Genomic DNA, 15,000 nt, shown 5'->3' with positions numbered 1-15,000 from the left:
GACTGCCTGCATCGGCCTAAACATCAGCACCATTGAGAGCATCTTGACTGCCTGCATCGGCCTAAACATCAATGCCACAGGTAACTTCCATAAAGCTGTGAACGTGTAACGCCCTGACCTTAGAGGTCCTTTTTATGTCTCTACTTTGGTTTGGTCAGGGCGTGAGTTGGGGTGGGCATTCTATGTCTGGTGTTCTATGTTTTCTATTTCTATGTGTTTGGCCATGTGTGGTTCTCAATCAGAGGCAGCTGTCTATCGTTGTCTCTGATTGAGAACCATACTTAGGTAGCCTCATCCCACCTGTGTTTTGTGGGTAGTTGTTTTCTGTTGTGTGTCTGCACCAGACAGAACTGTTTCGGTAGTTATCGTTGTTATTTCAGTGTTCATTTAATAAATATGGACACGTACCACACTGCACCTTGCTCCTCTCCTTCCAACAGCCGTTACAGAACGATCTGGAGAGACTAGAACAAGAAAGGGCCTTCTACGCCATCAAAAGGAACATAAAAACAACATCCCAATTAGGATCTGGCTAAAAATACTCCAATCAGTTATAGAACCCATTATAGTTATAGAACCCAGTTATAGAACCCATTATAGTTATAGAACCCAGTTATAGAACCCATTATAGTTATAGAACCCAGTTATAGAACCCATTATAGTTATAGAACCCAGTTATAGAACCCATTTATGGTTGTCTGGGGTTCCGCTCACCAACCAAGAATTCAACAAAAAATGGGACAAAAAAACCCAATTCAGACTGCAGAAATCTTAAAAAATATACTTTGTGTACATTTATAACACAAAACCATAAACAATGCATACAGATCAGAATTAGGCCTATGCCCGATTTATTATCAAAATCCAGAAAAGATACGTTCAATTCTACAACCACCTAAAAGGAAGTAGTGCCTACTTCTAGTGCCTACTACTAGAGATGAACCTGGAGAAGAGTCCTCTTAGCCAGCTGGTTTCTGGGGCTCTGTTCACAAACACAAACAGACCCCACAGAGTCCTCACCTACAGAGAGATGAACCTGGAGAAGAGTCCCCTCAGCCTGCTGGTTTCTGGGGCTCTGTTCACAAACACAAACAGACCCCACAGAGTCCTCACCTACAGAGAGATGAACCTGGAGAAGAGTCCTCACCTACAGAGAGATGAACCTGGAGAAGAGTCCTCTCAGCCAGCTGGTTTCTGGGGCTCTGTTCACCCCACAGAGTCCTCACCTACAGAGAGATGAACCTGGAGAAGAGTCCTCTCAGCCAGCTGGTTTCTGGGGCTCTGTTCACAAACACAAACAGACCCTACAGAGTCCTCACCTACAGAGAGATGAACCTGGAGAAGAGTCCTCTCAGCCAGCTGGTTTCTGGGGCTCTGTTCACAAACACAAACAGACCCTACAGCCCCCAGTGTCACGTATTCTGGCCTCTCTGGTCTCTAGGTTACCAGACTGATGATTATTACACACACCCATCACCATCCGTCACGTCAGCATAATGACACTCGGACTCCATCACCTCCTTGATTACCTATTTATGTCCCTTTGATTCCTTCCCCAGGCGTTCCTGTTCCTGTTCCTGTGTCATGTCGGGGGCGCTGTTCGTGTTTATTGTTCGTGTTCGTTTATTTATTAAACGTATTCACTCCCTGAACTCGCTTCCTGACTCTCAGCGTACATCGGATTCAACAAAATTATGAGAAAGCAACAACAAAAAAAGATTATTTGACACACTGGATAGAATTAATCCCAAAAAACTGAGCAAACTAGAATGCTAAACAGCATTTTGGCCCTAAACAGAGAGTACACAGTGGCAGAATACCTGACCACTGTGACGGACCCAAACTTAAGGAAAGCTTTGACTATGTACAGACTCAGTGAGCATAGCCTTGCTATTGAGAAAGGCCGCCGTAGGCAGACATGGCTCTCAGGAGAAGACAGGATATGTGCAACACTGCCCACCAATATATACTGTAGCTAATCAATCAGCCACATCTTCTACCAATATATACTGTAGCTAATCAATCAGCCACATTACAGGAGACACATCATCTACCAATATATACTGTAGCTAATCAATCAGCCACATCTTCTACCAATATATACTGTAGCTAATCAATCAGCCACGTCACAGGAGACACATCTTCTACCAATATATACTGTAGCTAATCAATCAGCCACATTACAGGAGTCACATCTTCTACTAATATATACTGTAGCTAATCAATCAGCCACATTACAGGAGTCACATCTTCTACCAATATATACTGTAGCTAATCAATCAGCCACATCACAGGAGTCACATCTTCTACTAATATATACTGTAGCTAATCAATCAGCCACATCTTCTACCAATATATACTGTAGCTAATCAATCAGCCACATCACAGGAGACACATCTTCTACCAATATATACTGTAGCTAATCAATCAGCCACATCAAAGGAATCAATGGTATACAGTAAATAGACTCCTGATGAATCAATGCTATACAGTAAATAGACTCCTGATGAATCAATGATATACAGTAAATAGACTCCTGATGAATCAATGCTATACAGTAAATAGACTCCTGATGAATCAATGATATACAGTAAATAGACTCCTGATGAATCAATGCTATACAGTAAATAGACTCCTGATGAATCAATAATATACAGTAAATAGACTCCTGATGAATCAATGCTATACAGTAAATAGACTCCTGATGAATCAATGATATACAGTAAATAGACTCCCGATGAATCAATGCTATACAGTAAATAGACTCCTGATGAATCAATGATATACAGTAAATAGACTCCTGATGAATCAATGATATACAGTAAATAGACTCCTGATGAATCAATGATATACAGTAAATAGACTCCCGATGAATCAATGCTATACAGTAAATAGACTCCTGATGAATCAATGATATACAGTAAATAGACACCTGATGAATCAATGCTAGACAGAAAATAGACTCCTGATGAATCAATGATATACAGTAAATAGACTCCTGATGAATCAATGCTATACAGAAAATAGACTCCTGATGAATCAATGATATACACTAAATAGACTCCTGATGAATCAATGATATACAGAAAATAGACTCCTGATGAATCAATGATATACAGTAAATAGACTCCTGATGAATCAATGATATACAGTAAATAGACTCCTGATGAATCAATGCTATACAGTAAGTAGACTCCTGATGAATCAATGCTATACACTAAATAGACTCCAGATGAATCAATGCTATACAGTAAATAGACTCCTGATGAATCAATGCTATACACTAAATAGACTCCTGATGAATCAATGCTATACAGTAAATAGACTCCTGATGAATCCAGCCAGGTCACCCGTGACACAAGTCAGTATTCGACGTCCATCCATGTCTGAGGACGTCGGGAGATGACGTGGAAACTGACCACTAGGGGGCAACAGTGAGCGCTGTTACTTTCAAGTAGGTTTTCGTCGTGGAAGCATCTGACTCTGATTCCAAAGAGCCAAAGGTTGCAAGTTCATATCCGGTGATAGAAAGTGATTTTTAAAAAATATTTTAGTTTTATGCCTCGTCCAAACATTAACCCTTAACCTTAACCATTCAGAGTTAATGCCTACACTTGGGAGTTAATGTCTGAACTTAACCCTAACCTTAAAAATTCAGAGTTAATGTCTAATCTTAACATTAAAAATTCAGAGTTAATGTCTAAACTTAACCTTAAAAATTCTGAGTTAATGTCTAAACTTAACCTTAAAAATTCTAAAGTAATGTCTAAAATCAACCTTAAAAATTCAGAGTTAATGTCTAAACTTAACCTTAAAAATTCTGAGTTAATGTCTAAACTTAACCTTAAAAATTCTAAAGTAATGTCTAAAATCAACCTTAAAAATTCAGAGTTAATGTCTAAACTTAACCTTAAAAATTCAGAGTTCATGTCTAAACTTAACCTTAAAAATTCTAAAGTAATGTCTAAAATCAACCTTAAAAATTCTGAGTTCATGTCTAAACTTAACCTTAAAAATTCTGAGTTAATGTCTAAACTTAACCTTATAAATTCTAAAGTAATGTCTAAAATCAACCTTAAAAATTCAGAGTTAATGTCTAAACTTAACCTTAAAAATTCAGAGTTCATGTCTAAACTTAACCTTAAAAATTCTAAAGTAATGTCTAAAATCAACCTTAAAAATTCAGAGTTAATGTCTAAACTTAACCTTAAAAATTCTGAGTTAATGTCTAAACTTAACCTTAAAAATTCTAAAGTAATGTCTAAAATCAACCTTAAAAATTCAGAGTTAATGTCTAAACTTAACCTTAAAAATTCAGAGTTCATGTCTAAACTTAACCTTAAAAATTCTAAAGTAATGTCTAAAATCAACCTTAAAAATTCTGAGTTCATGTCTAAACTTAACCTTAAAAATTCAGAGTTCATGTCTAAACTTAACCTTAAAAATTCAGAGTTCATGTCTAAACTTAACCTTAAAAATTCAGAGTTCATGTCTAAACTTAACCTTAAAAATTCAGAGTTCATGTCTAAACTTAACCTTAAAAATTCAGAGTTAATGTCTAAACTTAACCTTAAAAATTCTAAAGTAATGTCTAAAATCAACCTTAAAAATTCAGAGTTAATGTCTAAACTTAACCTTAAAAATTCAGAGTTCATGTCTAAACTTAACCTTAAAAATTCTAAAGTAATGTCTAAAATCAACCTTAAAAATTCTGAGTTCATGTCTAAACTTAACCTTAAAAATTCAGAGTTCATGTCTAAACTTAACCTTAAAAATTCAGAGTTCATGTCTAAACTTAACCTTAAAAATTCAGAGTTCATGTCTAAACTTAACCTTAAAAATTCTGAGTTAATGTCTAAACTTAACCTTAAAAATTCTAAAGTAATGTCTAAAATCAACCTTAAAAATTCAGAGTTAATGTCTAAACTTAACCTTAAAAATTCAGAGTTCATGTCTAAACTTAACCTTAAAAATTCTAAAGTAATGTCTAAAATCAACCTTAAAAATTCAGAGTTCATGTCTAAACTTAACCTTAAAAATTCAGAGTTCATGTCTAAACTTAACCTTAAAAATTCTAAAGTAATGTCTAAAATCAACCTTAAAAATTCAGAGTTAATGTCTAAACTTAACCTTAAAAATTCAGAGTTCATGTCTAAACTTAACCTTAAAAATTCAGAGTTCATGTCTAAACTTAACCTTAAAAATTCAGAGTTCATGTCTAAACTTAACCTTAAAAATTCAGAGTTCATGTCTAAACTTAACCTTAAAAATTCAGAGTTAATGTCTAAACTTAACCTTAAAAATTCTAAAGTAATGTCTAAAATCAACCTTAAAAATTCAGAGTTAATGTCTAAACTTAACCTTAAAAATTCAGAGTTCATGTCTAAACTTAACCTTAAAAATTCTAAAGTAATGTCTAAAATCAACCTTAAAAATTCTGAGTTCATGTCTAAACTTAACCTTAAAAATTCAGAGTTCATGTCTAAACTTAACCTTAAAAATTCAGAGTTCATGTCTAAACTTAACCTTAAAAATTCAGAGTTCATGTCTAAACTTAACCTTAAAAATTCAGAGTTAATGTCTAAACTTAACCTTAAAAATTCTAAAGTAATGTCTAAAATCAACCTTAAAAATTCAGAGTTAATGTCTAAACTTAACCTTAAAAATTCAGAGTTCATGTCTAAACTTAACCTTAAAAATTCTAAAGTAATGTCTAAAATCAACCTTAAAAATTCTGAGTTCATGTCTAAACTTAACCTTAAAAATTCAGAGTTCATGTCTAAACTTAACCTTAAAAATTCAGAGTTCATGTCTAAACTTAACCTTAAAAATTCAGAGTTCATGTCTAAACTTAACCTTAAAAATTCAGAGTTCATGTCTAAACTTAACCTTAAAAATTCAGAGTTAATGTCTAAACTTAACCTTAAAAATTCTAAAGTAATGTCTAAAATCAACCTTAAAAATTCAGAGTTAATGTCTAAACTTAACCTTAAAAATTCAGAGTTCATGTCTAAACTTAACCTTAAAAATTCTAAAGTAATGTCTAAAATCAACCTTAAAAATTCTGAGTTCATGTCTAAACTTAACCTTAAAAATTCAGAGTTCATGTCTAAACTTAACCTTAAAAATTCAGAGTTCATGTCTAAACTTAACCTTAAAAATTCAGAGTTCATGTCTAAACTTAACCTTAAAAATTCTGAGTTAATGTCTAAACTTAACCTTAAAAATTCTAAAGTAATGTCTAAAATCAACCTTAAAAATTCAGAGTTAATGTCTAAACTTAACCTTAAAAATTCAGAGTTCATGTCTAAACTTAACCTTAAAAATTCTAAAGTAATGTCTAAAATCAACCTTAAAAATTCAGAGTTCATGTCTAAACTTAACCTTAAAAATTCAGAGTTCATGTCTAAACTTAACCTTAAAAATTCTAAAGTAATGTCTAAAATCAACCTTAAAAATTCAGAGTTAATGTCTAAACTTAACCTTAAAAATTCAGAGTTCATGTCTAAACTTAACCTTAAAAATTCAGAGTTCATGTCTAAACTTAACCTTAAAAATTCAGAGTTCATGTCTAAACTTAACCTTAAAAATTCAGAGTTCATGTCTAAACTTAACCTTAAAAATTCAGAGTTAATGTCTAAACTTAACCTTAAAAATTCTAAAGTAATGTCTAAAATCAACCTTAAAAATTCAGAGTTAATGTCTAAACTTAACCTTAAAAATTCAGAGTTCATGTCTAAACTTAACCTTAAAAATTCTAAAGTAATGTCTAAAATCAACCTTAAAAATTCTGAGTTCATGTCTAAACTTAACCTTAAAAATTCAGAGTTCATGTCTAAACTTAACCTTAAAAATTCAGAGTTCATGTCTAAACTTAACCTTAAAAATTCAGAGTTCATGTCTAAACTTAACCTTAAAAATTCAGAGTTAATGTCTAAACTTAACCTTAAAAATTCTAAAGTAATGTCTAAAATCAACCTTAAAAATTCAGAGTTAATGTCTAAACTTAACCTTAAAAATTCAGAGTTCATGTCTAAACTTAACCTTAAAAATTCTAAAGTAATGTCTAAAATCAACCTTAAAAATTCTGAGTTCATGTCTAAACTTAACCTTAAAAATTCAGAGTTCATGTCTAAACTTAACCTTAAAAATTCAGAGTTCATGTCTAAACTTAACCTTAAAAATTCAGAGTTCATGTCTAAACTTAACCTTAAAAATTCTGAGTTAATGTCTAAACTTAACCTTAAAAATTCTAAAGTAATGTCTAAAATCAACCTTAAAAATTCAGAGTTAATGTCTAAACTTAACCTTAAAAATTCAGAGTTCATGTCTAAACTTAACCTTAAAAATTCTAAAGTAATGTCTAAAATCAACCTTAAAAATTCAGAGTTCATGTCTAAACTTAACCTTAAAAATTCAGAGTTCATGTCTAAACTTAACCTTAAAAATTCTAAAGTAATGTCTAAAATCAACCTTAAAAATTCAGAGTTAATGTCTAAACTTAACCTTAAAAATTCAGAGTTCATGTCTAAACTTAACCTTAAAAATTCTAAAGTAATGTCTAAAATCAACCTTAAAAATTCTGAGTTCATGTCTAAACTTAACCTTAAAAATTCTGAGTTAATGTCTAAACTTAACCTTAAAAATTCTAAAGTAATGTCTAAAATCAACCTTAAAAATTCAGAGTTAATGTCTAAACTTAACCTTAAAAATTCTGAGTTAATGTCTAAACTTAACCTTAAAAATTCTAAAGTAATGTCTAAAATCAACCTTAAAAATTCTGAGTTCATGTCTAAACTTAACCTTAAAAATTCAGAGTTCATGTCTAAACTTAACCTTAAAAATTCTAAAGTAATGTCTAAAATCAACCTTAAAAATTCTGAGTTCATGTCTAAACTTAACCTTAAAAATTCAGAGTTCATGTCTAAACTTAACCTTAAAAATTCAGAGTTCATGTCTAAACTTAACCTTAAAAATTCAGAGTTCATGTCTAAACTTAACCTTAAAAATTCAGAGTTCATGTCTAAACTTAACCTTAAAAATTCTGAGTTAATGTCTAAACTTAACCTTAAAAATTCTAAAGTAATGTCTAAAATCAACCTTAAAAATTCAGAGTTAATGTCTAAACTTAACCTTAAAAATTCAGAGTTCATGTCTAAACTTAACCTTAAAAATTCTAAAGTAATGTCTAAAATCAACCTTAAAAATTCAGAGTTCATGTCTAAACTTAACCTTAAAAATTCAGAGTTCATGTCTAAACTTAACCTTAAAAATTCTAAAGTAATGTCTAAAATCAACCTTAAAAATTCAGAGTTAATGTCTAAACTTAACCTTAAAAATTCAGAGTTCATGTCTAAACTTAACCTTAAAAATTCTAAAGTAATGTCTAAAATCAACCTTAAAAATTCTGAGTTCATGTCTAAACTTAACCTTAAAAATTCTGAGTTAATGTCTAAACTTAACCTTAAAAATTCTAAAGTAATGTCTAAAATCAACCTTAAAAATTCAGAGTTAATGTCTAAACTTAACCTTAAAAATTCTGAGTTAATGTCTAAACTTAACCTTAAAAATTCTAAAGTAATGTCTAAAATCAACCTTAAAAATTCTGAGTTCATGTCTAAACTTAACCTTAAAAATTCAGAGTTCATGTCTAAACTTAACCTTAAAAATTCTAAAGTAATGTCTAAAATCAACCTTAAAAATTCTGAGTTCATGTCTAAACTTAACCTTAAAAATTCAGAGTTCATGTCTAAACTTAACCTTAAAAATTCAGAGTTCATGTCTAAACTTAACCTTAAAAACTTTGAAATTTGACATTTGTGAAAGATGAATAAAACGTCTAATTCTGACAGGAGACTGTGAGACCTGGTTGAATGCATCAATGATCTCCAATAAGGTAGAATCCTGAAGAAAACTACGACTTGGGACTTTCATGGCAACGTAAACTAAACCTATCAACCCCCCCCCCCCTACAGTCCGAAACTATACTGCCCTGATGCATAAGTCAAATTCATAATCATTTCAATGACATATCTTTAATATTTATACATTAAATCAAATTTTACATGGGAAGACTTTAAATCGCTAATCTAAATCGTAAAACCAATATATATTTACAAATAAAACTGCATGATAAACAAAGCAACACAATATCTTTAGGTAAACTATATTTAGTCAATAACATTCAATCAAATAACTTATCTTATCATTAAAGGTCCACTCAGCAATACACTCATCATTTAAAGTGGGGGAAACTTGTTGTTGACTTAGAATTATGATGTTAAATTGCTGAGTCTACCATTTATAAAAATTCATATTTTATATATACTGAACAGAAATATAAACACAGCATGTAAAGTGTTGGTCCCATGTTTCATGAGCTGAAATAAACCCCCCCCCCAAAATGTCCATACACACAAAAAAAACGTATTTGTACACATTTTTTGTTTACGTCCCTGTTAGTGAGAATTTCTCCATTGCCAAGATAATCCATCCACCTGACAGGTAAGGCATATCAAGAAGCGTATTAAACAGCATGATCATTACACAGGTGCACCTTGTGCTGGGGGACAATAAAAGGCCACTCTAAAATGTGCAGTTTTGTCACACAACACAATGTCACAGATGTCTCAAGTTTTTAGGGAGCGTGCAAATTGGCATGCTGACGTCAGGAATGTCCGCCAGAGCTGTTGCCAGAGAATTTAATGCTAATTTCTCTACCATAAGCCGGCTCCAACGTTGTTTCAGAGAATTAGGCAGTATGTCCAACAGGCCTCACAGCCGCAGACCACGTGTAACCACGCCAGTCCAGGACCTCCACATTCGGCTTCTTCACCTGCGGTATCGTCTGAGACCAGCCACCCGGACAGCTGATGAAACTGAGGAGTACTCCTTGTCTGTAATAAAGTCCTTTTATGGGGAAAAACTCCTTCTGATTGGCTGGTCCTGGCTCCCCAATGGGTGGGCCTATGCCCTCCCAAGCCCACCCATGGCTGTGCCCCTGCCCAGTCACGTGAAATCCATAGATTAAGGCCTTATGAATTTATTTATTTCAATTGACTGATTTCCTCATATGAACTGTAACTCAGTAAAATCATTAAAATTGTTGCATTATGCGTTTATATTTCTGATCAGTATAGTTGTAGAATTACAATCATTTCTAGAAATAAAATCAGTTCTAGAATTACAATCAGATTTAGAATGAGAATGTATTCTATAATTAGAATCAGTTCTATAATTAGAATCAGTTCTATAATTACAATCAGTTCTAGAATTACAATCAGATTTAGAATGAGAATGTATTCTATAATTAAAATCAGTTCTATAATTACAATCAGTTCTATAATTACAATCAGATTTAGAATGAGAATGTATTCTATAATTAGAATCAGTTCTATAATTAGAATCAGTTCTATAATTACAAATCAGATTTCGAATGAGAATGCATTCTATAATTAAAATCAGTTCTATAATTACAATCAGTTCTATAATTACAATCAGATTTAGAATGAGAATGTATTCTATAATTAGAATCAGTTCTACAATTACAATCAGTTCTAGAATTACAATCAGTTCTAGAATTACAATCAGATTTAGAATGAGAATGTATTCTATAATTAAAATGAGTTCTATAATTAGAATCAGATTTAGAATGAGAATGTATTCTATAATTAAAATCAGTTCTATAATTACAATGAGTTCTATAATTACAATCAGATTTAGAATGAGAATGTATTCTATAATTAGAATCAGTTCTATAATTAGAATCAGTTCTATAATTAGAATCAGTTCTATAATTACAATCAGATTTAGAATGAGAATGTATTCTATAATTACAATCAGTTCTATAATTACAATCAGATTTAGAATGAGAATGTATTCTATAATTAGAATCAGTTCTATAATTAGAATCAGTTCTATAATTAGAATCAGATTTAGAATGAGAATGTATTCTATAATTAGAATCAGTTCTAGAATGAGAATCAGTTCTAGAATGAGAATGCATGTTGCATGTATATGTTCTGTTCAGTACAGTTGTAGAAATACAATTAGATGAACAAAGTAACATCGTAGTCAATAACTAGACACACCTTTGATTCCTATTGATAGATCACACATTAAATCACAACTTCTCTTACTGCTAACCTAATGCATATTTATATAGGTGTACATGGTAGAATCACCACAACATCACTAAGCTCTGATGAACCCTGTATCTGGTAAACCCACACAAGCGCAGTATCACAGCGACTCTCTGCTCTTACAGAATACAGTTATACTCCCATGTCACTATGGTCTGATCCACTATATACACCTCCTGTGTGTTTAGCCTCGAGCTGAGAAACCACAAGACAACTGGACCTATACCCTTCATAGAACATATATTTAAAACGCACGCACGCACGCACGCACGCACGCACGCACGCACGCACGCACGCACGCACGCACGCACGCACGCACGCACGCACGCACGCACACACACACACACACACACACACACACACACACACACACACACACACACACACACACACACACACACACACACACACACACACACACGTAAACAGGCACTGGAACACACACAAGGCTGTTAGTTGGTTGTTGTAATACCGTGCTGGTATTACAGTCCCTTTTCAGCTCAGCCCCTGTTAAAGGTAATGTCCCCCCAGCCTTCACAGTAAATGCTGTACATGTCGGATATATGGGAAATTACCTTTAAATGTCAAGTCCCCTATTACACGGCTCTACCACTGATCTGACTGAAATATTAATATATAACACTAGCCTACATTGTGTAAGTCACTGTTATAATACAGAAATAACTATTTAATATATAACACTAGCCTACATTGTGTAAGTCACTGTTATAATACAGAAATAACTATTTAATATATAACACTAGCCTACATTGTGTAAGTCACTGTTATAATACAGAAATAACTATTTAATATATAACACTAGCCTACATTGTGTAAGTCACTGTTATAATACATAAATAACTATTTAATATATAACACTAGTCTACATTCTGTAAGTCACTGTTATAATACATAAATAACTATTTAATATATAACACTAGTCTACATTCTGTAAGTCACTGTTATAATACATAAATAACTATTTAATATATAACACTAGTCTACATTCTCTAAAGTCACTGTTATAACACATAAATAAGTGTTTTGTATATAAGACTAGTTTACATTCTCTAAAGTTACTGTTATAATACAGAAATAACAATTTAATATTTAACACTAGTCTACATTGTGTTAGTCACTGTTAAAACACATAAATAACTATTTAATATATAAGACTAGTTTACATTGTGTTAGTCACTGTTATAACACATAAATAACTATTTAATATATAACACTAGTCTACATTGTGTTAGTCACTGTTAAAACACATAAATAACTATTTAATATATAAGACTAGTTTACATTGTGTTAGTCACTGTTATAACACATAAATAACTATTTAATATATAACACTAGTCTACATTGTGTTAGTCACTGTTAAAACACATAAATAACTATTTAATATATAAGACTAGTTTACATTGTGTAAATCACTGACAGTCACCATGTATATCCATATACAGTCAAATGTTTGGACACACCTACTCATTCAAGGGTTTTTCTTAATTTGTACTATTTTCTACATTGTAGAATAATAGTGAAGACATAAAAACTATGAAATAACACATATGGAATCATGTAGTAACCAAAAAAAGTGTTAAACAAATCAGTCTATATTTTATATTTCAGATTCTTCAAAGTAGCCACCCTTTGCCTTGATGACAGCTTTTGCACACTCTTGGCATTCTCTCAACCAGCTTCGTGATGTAGTCACATGGAATGTGTTAAATGTTAATTTGTGGAATTTCTTTCCTTCTTATTGTGTTTGAGCCCATCAGTTGTGTTGTGACAAGGTAGGGGTGGTATACAGAAGATAGCCCTATTTGGTAAAATACCAAGTCCATATTATGGCACGAACAGGTCAAATAAGCAAAGAGAAACGACAGTCCATCATTACTTTAAGACATGAAGGTCAGTCAATACGGAAAATATCAAGAACTTTGAAAGTTTCTTCAAGTTCAGTCGCAAAAACCATCAAGCGCTATGATGAAACTGGTTCTCATGAGGACCGCCACAGGAAAGGAAGACCCAGAGTTACCTCTGCTGCAGAGGATAAGTTCATTAGAGTTACCAGACTCAGATTACAGCCCAAATAAATGCTTCAGAGTTCAAGTAACAGACACATCTCAACATCCACTGTTCAGAGGAGACTCCGTGAATCAGGCCTTCATGGTCGAATTGCTGCAAAGAAACCACTACTAAAGGACACCGATAACAAGAAGAGACTTGCCTGGGCCAAGAAACATGAGCAATGGACATTAGACCCGGTGGAAATCTGTCCTTTGATCTGATGAGGCCAAATTTGAGATTTTTGGTTCCAACCGCCGTGTCTTTGTGAGACGCAGAGTAGGTGAACGGATGATCTCTGCATGTGTGGTTCTCACCGTGAAGCATGGAGGAGGAGGTGTGACAGTGCTTTGCTGGTGACACTGTCAGTGATTTAGTTAGAATTCAAGGCACACTTAACCAGCATGGCTACCACAGCATTCTGCAGTGATACGCCATCCCATCTGGTTTGGGCTTCGTGGGTGTATCATTTGTTTTTCAACAGGACAATAACCCAACACACCTCCAGGCTGTGTAAGGGCTATTTTACCAAGAAGGAGAGTGATGGAGTGCTGCATCAGATGACCTGGCCTCCACAATCAACCGACCTCAACCCAATTGAGATGGTTTGGGATGAGTTGGACCGCGGTGTGAAGGAAAATCAGACAACAAGTGCTCAGCATACGTGGGAACTCCTTCAAGACTGTTGGAAAAGCATTCCAGGTGAAGCTGGTTGAGAAAATACCAAGAGTGTGCAAAAGCTGTAGTCAAGGCAAAGAAAGAGTGGCTACTTCGAAGCATCTAAAATATATTTTGATTTGTTTAACTTCTCTAGGATAGGGGGCAGCATTTTCACGTTTGGATGAAAAGCGTTCCCAGAGTAAACTGCCTCCTACTCAGTCCCAGATGCTAATATATGCATATTATTATTAGTATTGGATAGAAAACACTGAAGTTTCTAAAACTGTTTGAATCATCTCTGTGACTATAACAGAACTTGTTTGGCAGGCAAAACCTTGAGGACAAACCATTCAGATTTTTTTGTTGTTGAGGTCACTCTCTTTTCAATGTGTTTTCATTGGGAATCCAGATTTCTAAGGGACCTTCCTGCAGTTCCTATCGCTTCCACTGGATGTCAACAGTCTTTAGAAATTGGTTGAGGTTTTTCCTTTGAGAAATTAAGAAGTAGCCATGTTCAGAATGAGGCTCCAGTGAAGTGTACTGTTTGTTAGAGGCGCCGGACCAGAAAGCATGCTACACATTGTTTTCCTCCGGTATTGAACACAGATCATCCCGTCTTCAATTTTATCGATTATTTACGTTAAAAAATACCTAAAGTTGTATTACAAAAGTAGTTTGAAATGTTTGGACAAAGCTTACAGGTAACTTTTGAGATATTTTGTAGTAACGTTGTGCAAGATGGAACAGGTGTTTTTCTGGATCAAACGCGCCAAATAAATGGACATTTTGGATATATATCGATGGAATTAATTCGAACAAAAGGACCATTTGTGATGTTTATGGGACATATTGGAGTGCCAAAAGAAGAAGCTCGTCAAAGGTAAGGCATGAATTATATCTCATATTTCTGCGTTTTGTGTCGCGCCGGGAGTGTTGAAATATGATGGTATGGGGTGCTATCCTCAGATAATAGCATTGTTTGCTTTCGCCGTAAAGCATTTTTGAAATCTGACACGTTGGCTGGATTCACAACAAGTGTAGCTTTAATTTGGTATATTGAATGTGTGATTTCATGAAAGTTAAATTTTTTATAGTAATTTATTTGAATTTGGCGCTCTGCATTTTCACCGGA

This window comes from Salvelinus fontinalis, unplaced genomic scaffold, assembly GCF_029448725.1.
Source record: "Salvelinus fontinalis isolate EN_2023a unplaced genomic scaffold, ASM2944872v1 scaffold_0209, whole genome shotgun sequence".
Taxonomy (NCBI): domain Eukaryota; kingdom Metazoa; phylum Chordata; class Actinopteri; order Salmoniformes; family Salmonidae; genus Salvelinus; species Salvelinus fontinalis.
This window is presented reverse-complemented; position numbering follows the sequence as displayed.